General features: G+C 40.6%; 1 protein-coding gene across 1 annotated transcript in view; it reads right to left on the bottom strand.

Annotated features, from left to right (window-relative positions):
* Positions 1-11,679, bottom strand: part of gigyf2 (GRB10 interacting GYF protein 2) — a 56,478-nt gene extending 44,799 nt beyond the window's left edge. The window contains exon 1 of the mRNA XM_062987372.1: positions 11,611-11,679. The gene's annotated coding sequence lies outside the window, so the exon portion shown is untranslated. The remainder of the gene's footprint in view (positions 1-11,610) is intronic.
* Between the last annotated feature and the right edge of the window lie 535 nt (positions 11,680-12,214).

A 12,214-nucleotide genomic window follows, 5' to 3' on the forward strand; every position in this document is an offset into this window, starting at 1 on the left:
AGCCGTGGTTTTATGTTTTTTGGATACAATCCGGGTTAGCACCCGAACATCCCTTTCAGACAGCTTCCTCTTGCGTCCACAGTTAATCCTGTTGGATGTGGTTTGTCCTTCTTGGTGGTATGCTGACATTACCCTGGATACCGTGGCTCTTGATACATCACAAAGACTTGCTGTCTTGGTCACAGATGCGCCAGCAACACGTGCACCAACAATTTGTCCTCTTTTGAACTCTGGTATGTCACCCATAATGTTGTGTGCATTGCAATATTTTGAGCAAAACTGTGCTCTTACCCTGCTAATTGAACCTTCACACTCTGCTCTTACTGGTGCAATGTGCAATTAATGAAGATTGGCCACCAGACTGGTCCAATTTAGCCATGAAACCTACCACACTAAAATGACAGGTGTTTCAGTTATTTTGTCCAACCCCTGTACATTACAACTGACTAGTTAAAATTTCTCTAAAATAATCGTGAAAGACCAACCAGAAGCGATTAAGACCTTACTGTTAGCAGAACGAATTCAGACCATTCAAACAAAGGCATTGATGATACACTAGACCAGACTACTGCTGCTGCGTTCAAATCTATTTTAAGAACATCCCCAATTAGGTAGGGTGTTCTTAGACATCTGTATTCAACAGTGACACACAAGCTGCAGCTCAGAATGAAACTCCGGCTTGCTTACTATAAACTACACACTGAAAAATCTACACAAACTGCCCTTTTAATTTGCTGATATGCATTTCATGACTGCCACTATGTGGGTCTTTTCCTTTAAAATTCTAAAAGCCTACTGTAAACACAGGTGTGTTTGTTCGTGGCTTTAAAGCCATGTTAACACATTGGTAATGTTCATGGCCGGGCGATAGCCAGACAGACAGACAGACAGACAGACAGACAGACACACACACTCTCCAATTAACCTGACTGCATGTTTTTGGACTGTGGGAGAAAACCGGAGCTCCAGGAGGAAACCAACGCAGACACGAGGAGAACATGCAAACTCACAGACATGAGACACGCAGACACGAGGAGAACATGCAAAGCTACTGAATATCTTAAACTCCTTAAACCAGGGGTGTCAAACTCACGGTCTGCGGGCCAGATCCGGCCCGCCACGTCATTTTATGTGGCCCGCGAGAGCTTAAACGACTGTACGATTGTTGTGATGGTTCGAGTCATTACAGAGACGCACTTATAATTTAATGAGACTCCTGCGCCTTTAAGTGCAACTGGTGACATCGTAGTCATGGCAACTAACTTTGACCTTCGCTGAGAAGCCATGTGACTTTTACGGCAAAAGAACGCGGGTAGTAATGTAAACAATAATAATAAATATAAATAATTATCTTGCAGTATAATACAGAAGCATCGTCTGTAAGTAGTGGCGTTTATATTCTCAGTTGTTAGTAAATGTTTAGTGAGTATATCACAGCGTTTTAGTTACAAATTTACCGTAATTAAATACGGTTGTTAGCGTTACTATAGCAATTAGTATCTTTACACAAAATGCTAACTCCTTAGCACTATTTTACGTTTGGTTAAATCTCCTATTGTACCAGATGTAACACTCAACTACAGCTGTGTGCTTTTACTGTATTAAGTTCTTTATTGTTTTTTATTGTTTGTATTTTTACTTCATTCTGGTGCACACAGTGTATCACACAGCTGGGAAGCAAATAAAACCGACTATTCTGAAGAGAGCTGTCTGTCTGTCTAGCTGAAAAAGGGGGATAAACTCTTAGTGAGGGCTTCAGGAAGAGAAAACAGTGCGTCTCGTGTTATGAGGCCGTGTCTGTGGTAAAGGAGGACAATATTAACGCAGAATTTAGCCTCCAAGAAAAAAAACAGACTGCAACCTAAGCAGGATATGTTACAATCGGCCCTTTGAGGGCCACAATAATGCTGATGTGGCCCTCGGTGAAAATTATTTTGACACCCCTGCCTTAGACAGTCTGCAGTATGTATTTTGTACCACCCACACTATCAGTTACCATGCTTTCCCTATACATAAGTTCATTACACATGTACAAGGTAATGGCAGTTGCCAGATGTGGTCAAATTCTGCTTAGCTTCGTCACTTAATAAAGCCAAAAATAACCAGTATGATGTTAAAATTATACAGGTAAATAACAGACCTGATATGACATATCAAGTAAAACTACAATGTAGGCATTTTAACTTCTGGAGCTGCACGGTACACAACCAAAAAACAACACGCACACATAGGAAGAGCATGTGAACCTAAACAGTCACCGCAGGTGTGGTGAATATAGGCCCCAATACCCATTTTGGTGTGGCAACCACTATCGGTTGCACCACAAAAGCACCCTTTTAAAAAGGTATAAAATTTAAAACCACCTCCTTGTTTCTACACTTACTGTCCCATTTTATCAGCTCCACTTACCATATAGAAGCACTATACAAATACTGACTGTAGTCCATTTGTCTCTCTGCATGCTTTGTTAGCCCCCTTCAATGGTCAGGACTCTCCCAGGACCACTACAGAGCAGGTATTATTTGGGTGGTGGATCATTCTCAGAACTGCAGTGACACTGACATGGTTGTGGTGTGTTAGTGTGTGTAAGACACAGCAATACTGCTGGAGTTTTTAAACACCTCATTGTCACTGCTGAACTGAGAATAGTCCACCAACCAAAAATATCCAGCCAACAGCGTCCCGTAGGTAGCGTCCTGTGACCACTGATGAAGGTCTAGAAGATGACCGACTCAAACAGCAGCAATAGATGAGCGATCGTCTCTGACTTTACATCTACAAGGTGGACCAACTAGGTAGGAGTGTCTAATAGAGTGGACAGTGAGTGGACACGGGATTTAAAAACTCCAGCAGCGCTGCTGTGTCTGATCCACTCATACCAGCACAACACACACCAACACACCACCACCATGTCAGTGTCAGTGCAGTGCTGAGAATCATCCATCACCTGAATAATACCTGCTCTGTGGAAGTCCTGACCATTGAAGAACAGAGTGAACGCAGGCTTAAAAAGAATGCAGAGTAACAGATGGACTACAGGCAGTAATTGTAGAACTACAAAGTGCTACTATATGGTAAGTGGAGCTAAATGTAGAAACAAGGAGGTGGTTTTAATGTTATGGCTGATCAGTGTATTTTAGAATTAATTTGCTTTACTAAGCCCGATCCTTCGTTTTACGTCAGCATGTCCGCTGTGTGGAAATACATTAAATTGGAAAGTGAAACAAGTGTAATGTCTGCAATGCGAGCGTTTCACGAGGCGGTGGGAGCAGAGCTGCGTTCATTACTGTAGAATTTTACTATTTATATGGTGTGCGAGTCAAGGATCACTCCGGTTTAAAAAACAATAACTTTTAATCCGAGTATGAAAACTTCAGGGACCATAACGTACAGCTTTTACGAGTTTACGTGTTACAAGACTGAACGACATCTCAGTATCAAGCACTCCGATTGGCTTAGTTATGTAACCGAGCGTCGTAGTGATGCACTTGCTTAATAAAGAAATAAATACACGGTATATTCACAAATTGTCGGGAGCAGAACACTTTATTAACTTCTTCTGTTACGGTACCGAATAGCGAACAGCTAGAGCACGCTATTCCATGCACTATGGAAGCCCCAAAGGGTCAAAACACACTCACTTCGCGTAGAAACGTCCATCAAACCATCGTTACAAAACAACCACAGAAAAGTTTGTTACAGTTACAACACGCATACAAGTACGGTGGCTCATAAGAAACAAACCAGATATCATTCAACCAAACGATCTACAATTACTACCAATTTGATACGGCACCTAAAAAATAAACACTGATTTTCCTCAAAAAGAACCTTCACTTCATTTTGAGTGTTCTAGTTTTACTACTACAATGCTGCACTAAGTTTGTTTACTTTTATTGTAAAAATAAAAGAACATTAAGCAATAGCTTGGATGCGGGCAATTTTTTTCCTACAGCACTGCAGAGCTATTCAGTTGTTAAACATATACATTAGATTAATTTGAATAACTGTTATGTACTTGAAGCGTGCACTGTGTGAACAGTATTATCTAGTTCTTATCTAGACACTATCTAGAAAGTATCGGTTTGAGACTCGGTATCGGATCGGGATCAAAATTAATGATCGGGAACAAAAAAACGTGATCGGGACGGACATCCCTAATAAAAATATTTGCTGCTTCTAAGCTGTAGCAGGTTAAGTGGTTCCACGGAAGACGACAAAACCTCAAGAGGGCAAAAAGCCAAGAGAGCATGGTGTCACCTTTCCAAACCAAATAAAGCAGAGTAAAAACATACAACCTAAAAATGGATTTTGAGAACTTCATCATGAGCTGTGCAGTCTAACCTAATACCACATGCATTTATTAGAGATGGGCCTGATCCGATCGGATCGGTATCGGGTCTGATATTGTCGTCATATACAGACAGGATATTTGACGGACCATAAACCTGCCGTAACTTAACATGAAGCACGTCAGCATTTAGCAGACGCTTTTATCCAAAGCATCTTACAGTACTGTGACAGTATACTGTCTAAGCAATTGAGGGTTAAGGGCCCAACAGTGGCAACCTGGCAGTGGTGAGGCTTGAACCAGTGACCTTTCGATTACTAGTCCAGGATCTTAACCACTAGGCTACAACTGCCCTAGTTTTAGTCTGGAAACGCAGAAAAGCAAAACAGATACTTGCAATGTGGGCAAAGCTAGTGGTCAAGGGATGGAAGTAAGGTTTCGTCGTATAACACGACTAATTTAATCAAGCACCTGCAGAAGTTTCACATTAAAGAGTACCAGGAGTTCAAGCTAGCGGGACAAAATACTTTTTTTGCTCTTTTAATATGATGTTCTGTGTGGTTTCAGCCTCATAATGTAATCCTTAACACAATCTTCTTCTTCCTCGGCCTTTGTCCCGTTCGGTTGCGGGGTCGGCTCTCGGCGGATCGTGATCCGCATTATTGATTTGGCACAATTTTTACGCCGGATGCCCTTCCTGACACGGCCCTCCCTATTTTATCTGGGCTTGGGACCGGCACTACAATGCACTGGTTTGTGCATCTAGTGGCTAGGTACCTATAGGACAATTCAGTGTTTCCAATTAGCCTGGCTGCATGTTTTTGGACTGTGGGAGAAAAGCGGAGCACACGGACACGGTGAGAGCATGCAAACTCCGCACAGAAAGGACCCGGACCGGCCCACTCGGAGATCGAAGCCAGGACCTTCTTGCTGTGAGGCGACAGTGCTACCCACTAAGCCACCGTGCCGCAATCCTTAACACAATAATAATAAATAATTCTAATGATATTAAAGTATCAGTTCCTATATCAAGCCAACACATTAAGACCAACCTCCAAAATGTTGAGCTGATAATAGTACTAGTACAACACGTGTTGAATGCAGCAGATAAGATCAGGCAAGACCTGAGTGACTTTGTCATCTGGCCGTAAAGATTTGGTCATTATCAAAGTTAAAGTATCTCCAAAATAGCAAAGAGTGATCACAGGCAGCTGTGGTAAGTACCCACCAAAAGTGATCCAAGAAGAGTAGGGATGTCAAGGATCAACTGGTCGACCAATATAGGGCAAAGACTTCATTGTTTGTCATGACTTAAATTCATTTCCAAAAGCTGATGCTTGATTCCAATTGAGTGCGAGAACCCAGATTTAAATTCTAATACAAACAGGAAAACATATTTCGTTTATTAGGATTTTAACGTCATGTTTTACACTTTGGTTACATTCATGACAGGAACGGTAGTTACTCATTACACAAGATTCATCAGTTCACAAACAAGGTTATATCAAACACAGTCATGGACAATTTAGTGTCTCTAATTCACCTCACTTGCATGTCTTTGGACTGTGGGAAGAAACCGGAGCACCCGGAGCAAACCCACGCGGACACGGGGGGGCATGCTAACTCCACACAGAAAGGACCCGGACCGGCCGACCTGGGAATCGAACCCAGGACCTTCTTGCTGTGAGGCGACAGTGCTGCCCACTTAGACACTGTGCCACCCTGGAAAACGTATTAACATGTTATACATTTATATTGTTTACACCATGATCGGTGGAGCTATGACACAAACATCATAAACAGTGAAGCTAGTTTGCATCAGTATGGAGTCAGACTGCATGGTAAACTCTTCAATTGTCGAACTGTGTCTTTCTTTTACAAAAATCATGTGAACATTTTGCGTTATGCTTCAGTATAAAGGTAAAACTCTGCTTGTCAAGAAGACATAAAAAAAATAATTAGCATGTTCGCTGCCAACTCAGGATAAAATCTACATTCTGAATTAGGGCTGTCGCGCTAACCGCAATTTTGAAATACCGCGATATAGATCAGCCAACCGCAGGGCATGCCAAGCAACCGCAACGTTCATGTTTTTTCTTTCTTTTTTTGTTTGGCTTTTTTTTGTTGCAGGGTCCATCTTGTTTTACGCTTACATTCGGGCGTAATAAATGTTAAATAAGTTCATAATGAAAATGAACTAAGAGCGACATTTTCCCGCAACCTGTTCGCATGCGTTGCTGCTGAGTGTCAGGCTTTGTGTTTTAAAATGTAAACAATGGCAACAGGAATTATAGGCAAGTTTATTAATGATTAAATTGAGTTCACACTCAATAAATACTTGTAATTTAGACTATATTTAAACAGCCTTGGCGTACTCAAACTTTTAATGACGGTTAATATGGCATTGCAGCCTGCAAATATTCTCTTGCTGGCTTGCTGGAATGATTTAAATGTATTTTTTCGTTGAATAAAAATGTATTGAAAAGAATAATAACTTGAAATGTAGTATATATTATGTTAATTATACCTACTAAATAGATAGTTAATAGTGGTGCATTAATAACCGGGCTAGATTTGCTCTGCTCTCTAAAGTCGCATGCAGGTACAGTACGTGTGTAATAGTGTAACGAGCACACACACTATCAGAGAGAGTTTTAGTGCCACCGGGAACATCACTACCCCACTCAGATCCTCTCTGGAAACACATCAGGTGAACATGTTGGTTTTTCTAGCGCGCATGATAACGCAGGTTTAAGGTCTTACAGACTTTATTCTATTTTTTTTTAATCATATTTTGATTAGATGTGCATTTAAAATATTTAGCCTAAACACTTTTTTTCCACAGTGTATATCTAGGCTAGAAGCTAAATTTAAACCTTTTTTAATAGAGAAAAAACATGCATCCCTGCTCTGTTCTGTATTTAACAATAAACACACATTTGATTTGTCTTAAAGCTGTCTCATCTTTGTCATTATAAAGCAATAATATACTGAAAGAAAATTCTTTCACTGCGACAGCCCTATTCTGAATATTGAACTGGTCCTGCACTGGTGTTTATAAATACCTTACTGTTCTACATTAATGCCACAAGAGCTATGTTACACTGCTTATCAACTGACTTGTTGATATCAAGCTTGTTGATATGTTTTATATTTTGATGGGGCTTTCTTTGCCTATTGGTCATCAGTTAACTGCTGACTAATGACGGTTTGTTATCTGTAAAAAGAAATAGATCAAATTTGCTTCGCTAAAAGAGAGACAAGCAACCAGGAGCAACAGTTGGTTGGGTAGACAAGACTCATTAATGCCAGAGAACACAAAAGCTATGGAATCTGGTACGATCCAACAAAAGGGCTGTGACTCAAACTGCAGATAACTTTACCATGCAGGCCCATACAAAGAAATTCATCACCACTGTTAAAGTGCACATGCTACACAAAAGCTGAGAGATCATATCATTACACCAAAAAGGGCAATGGGTATACGAAGAATTCCAAGACCCTGAACATTCCTAGAGACAAAATTGAGAGTACTGTCCAGAATGTTTCAAACTCATAGCACAGCAGCAAACCTGTCTAGGGTAGAAAGCCCAAGATCTCATCCAGAAGCCTTAGCAATACATTCAATACAACATAAAAACTATTATGTTACAGCAAATGACTTGTGTGCAAGTGAAAGCCATGAGGAGTTTTGGGACACAGTTCCATAAAAGGACAAACCAAAACTCTTTGTCCAGCTGTCCACTCTTTGTATCAGCTGTTTGTCTGGCACTAAGCAGTGATCAGAAGAATACTATCCCACAGCCATGCATAGAGTTGGATCAGCAATATGGTTTATTTGTTTGTTTATTAGGATTTTAACGTCATGTTTTACACTTTGGTTACATTCATGACAGGAACGGTAGTTATTCATTACACAAGGTTTGTCAGTTCACAAGTTTTATATCAAACACAGTCATGGACAATTTTGTATCTCCAATTCACCTCACTGCATGTCTTTGGACTGCAGGAGGAAACCAGAACTCCCGGAGGAAACCCACACAGACACGGGGAGAACGTGCAAACTCCACACAGAAAGGACCCGGACCCAGCAATATGGGAATGTGTGTTTTTGAAGCATGAACCATGTAACTGGTATCATGGATTGATGTATCACAGAAATAATAAGGCATTTTGGAGGAATGCTATGTCTTCTGTGGCGAAACTGGACTTTTCAGCAAGACGATGATCCAAGGCACACTTCCAAGTCAACCAAGGCTTGGTTAAGGACTCAGTCCTGGAATATCCTTGAGAGGCCTTCTCAGTCTCCAGATTTAAATTCCATAACAAAATCTTTGTTGATATTTAAAGAAAGCAATTGCAAAACAAAAGTCATCAAGCATCAATTAGCTGGAAGTTTTTGCACTACAAGAATGGGTAAAGATTCCACTAGAGAGGTGTCAGAAGCTTGTTAGTATTAATGAAAGTCTTAAAGCTGTGGGTTGACATTTGTAAAGAGAACTAAATGTTTTTCATTTAAACTCAAAATTATGTCAACTTGTGTCATTACATTAAGATGTACACTATATTGCCAAAAGTATTCACTCCCATCCAAATAATTGAATTCAGGTGTTCCAATCACTTTCATGGCCACAGGTGTATAAAACCAAGCACCTAGGCATCATGCAGACTGCTTCTACAAACATTGGTGAAAGAATGGATCGCTCTCAGGAGCTCAGTGAATTCCAGCGTGGTACCGTGATAGGATGCCACCTGTGCAACAAGTCCAGTGGTGAAATTTCCTCGCTATTAAATATTCCACAGTCGACCGTCAGTGCTATTATATCAAAGTGGAAGCGATTGGAAACTACAGCAATTCAGCCACGAAGTGGTAGGCCACTTAAAATGACTGAGGCGCATAGAGTGCAGAGGTCGCCAACTTTCTGCAGCGTCAATCGCTACAGACCTCCAAACTTCATGTGGCCTTTAGATTAGCTCAAGAACAGTGAGTAGAGAGCTTCATGGAATGGGTTTCCATGGCCGAGCCGCTGCATCACCAAGCGTAATGCAAAGCAAAGCGTCGGATACAGTGGTGTAAATCACGCTGCCACTGGACTCTAGAGCAGTTGAGACGTGTTCTCTGGAGTGATGACGAATCACGCTTCTCCGCCTGTCATTCCGATGGACGAGTCTGGGTTTGGCGGTCGCCAGGAGAACAGTACTTGTCTGACCGTATTGTGCCAAGTGTAAAGTTTGGTGGAAGGGGGGATTATGGTGTGGGGTTGTTTTTCAGGAGTCGGGCTCGGCGCCTTAGTTCCAGTGAAAGGAACTCTTAATGCTTCAGCATACCAAGAGATTTTGGACAATTTCATGCTCCCAACTTTGTGGGAACAGTTTGGGGATGGCCCCTTCCTGTTCCAAAATGACTCATGACTGCGCACCAGTGCACAAAGCAAGCTCCATAAAGACGTGGATGAGCGAGTTTGGTGTGGAAGAACTTGACTGGCCTGCACAGAGTCCTGACCTCAACCCGATAGAACACCTTTGGGATGAATTAGAGCGGAGACTGCGAGCCAGGCCTTCTCGTCCAACATTGGTGTCTGACCTCACAAATGCGCTTCTGGAAGAATGGTCAAAAATTCCCATAAACACACTCCTAAACCTTGTGGAAAGCCTTCCCAGTAGAGCTGAAGCTGTTATAGGTGCAAAGGGTGGGCCGGCATCATATTAAACTCTATGGATTAAGAATGGGAAGTCACTCAAGTTCATATGCGCGTGAAGGCAGACGAGCGAATACTTTTAGCAATATAGTATATGTACTAATAAATATAAACCTTTTCTCTGATTACTATGACTTCTTGTTAATACTCAATGCTCAATTCTATACACATCACCATAAGACCTCTTAAGGCAAAGGAGGTTAAATTCTTACGATTGGAGATGTATACATGTTTAGAGATTTTGGGGTGTGTGAGAGGATATTTTTTATTTGAATAATGGCCATATAAGTCAAAATACTATTTTGTTTTAAATATCCAACCATACTCAACTCTACAACACTGTCAAGCTGTTTAAGGTTTAAACAGAAACCAAAGGTCAACAATTCGAACTGACTGAATAAACAAAATATAAATATCCCTATTTTAGTACTGTCCACTTAACAGCACATATATTACCATCTACTTTGCTACACATACATCCTAAACACTGCTAAATGCTAGGCAATGCTAACTAGCTAAATACGTGCTAAATCGAGAAGAAACCTGGTTAACAAAATACATTTCTTGATTGCTAACTTAGCATTTAGTTATATCAAACCAAACATTTAGCTGTATAAACCAATAAACGAAACTATTATACAATCCTAGTACTATAAAGCTGTAGTATTAGCTAATACTACATTTACAGTGAAACGGTGAGATAGCTCGACATGTGCTATTTAGCTATAGCAGTGCTTACTACCCAGTCCTGTGTGGCTGTGTCCCAAACCGCACACTAACGTGCTAAAGAGCATGCCTAACAAGTACACTAACGGCGATGTCGTTCCTATTTTGACGTATCCTCAGTACGCAGATTGAGACTTAACCCAAATCTAACTATAGAAGTTTAAGTTTGCTTAACACCACTAGTGATTTTTGTTCTATTAAAACGTTAATAATATATGTAAACAAGGTTTATTGTTTAGTTATCCTGGCATACACATACAAGTTCACGTTAGTTTAATTAGTACGGTGGTGACTTTGTCCCAGGTGTGACTACACAGATAGATAGATAGCTTCTGTACAACTATAACAGCATGTCAATCTAATAAGTCCACGAAGCGTTTCAAAGTGCAAAAAACGTACTAAATAGAACAGATATAATAAAGACACCAGCACAGGTGCTGTCACTATTTAAATACACTATTTAACAAGTCAGCATGCGGTATGAGACGCAGCCCAAAGGAATTTGACTAGCAAGCAAATTACAGTATAACCAACAGGCATGCTGAATACATTTATACTAAACATACAATAACAATAAACTAAATGAAACTACTTAATTATAATCTTTCAATCAATTGCGGGGGCCTAGTATACCGAGTTAGAGCTAACAGCGTTAGCATTAAGTTTTCTGACCGCAGCGCGTCCACGGCTCATTCACGCACGGTAGAAACAACAATCGAGCCCGAGGCTTCAAGGCCACGAAGCAACCATGCAGGTAACACCAGAACAGCTCATCTCAATAGCTCGGCTATTTCAGAGCGTACAGTTGGGGACCCACACCACTTTATTCTTTATGTTATTTAACTCCTTTTTACTATCCCGCAACCCCTGTTTTCAGCAGACTCGCTGTCTTACCTCTGCTTTAAACTGACAGCGGAGAGTTTGGGTGCGAGTTGTCGCTCTTTGCGTATCCACAAGATGGCTGAGAAAGTATCACATGACCACGCATAACCTATAAAATACCCGGATGCTGAGAAAGTCGTTAAGTTGACCATAGCAGTGTTAGCATCGGTGTCGCTCACTAATTACTAATTAAAGTTCCTGACTTAAATATCAACTTATTTAAATATAAACACAGAATGTAAACTTCATTACTGACTACCATAAAAAATCTTAACAAAATGCTGTCAAGTTAAATAACTGATAGCATGTACTGTATTACTTATTACAACTCCAAATCAGAAAAAGTTGGGACGGCATGGAAAATGCAAATAATAAAAAAACACACAGTTTTTTACATTTACTTTGACTTTTATTTCATTGCAGACAGGATGAACCTGAGATATTTCATTTCATTTATTAATAAACGTTCATTCTTGCATTTCAGGTCTGCAACACATTCCAAAAAAAGTTGGGACGGGGGCAATTTAGTGCAAGTAATGAGGTGAACAAAACTAAATCATGATGTGATTCCAAACAGGTGATTGTAATCATGGTTTGGTACAAAAGCAGTATCCAG

The sequence above is a fragment of the Trichomycterus rosablanca genome, chromosome 25 (assembly GCF_030014385.1).
Source record: "Trichomycterus rosablanca isolate fTriRos1 chromosome 25, fTriRos1.hap1, whole genome shotgun sequence".
NCBI classification, from domain to species: Eukaryota; Metazoa; Chordata; class Actinopteri; order Siluriformes; family Trichomycteridae; genus Trichomycterus; species Trichomycterus rosablanca.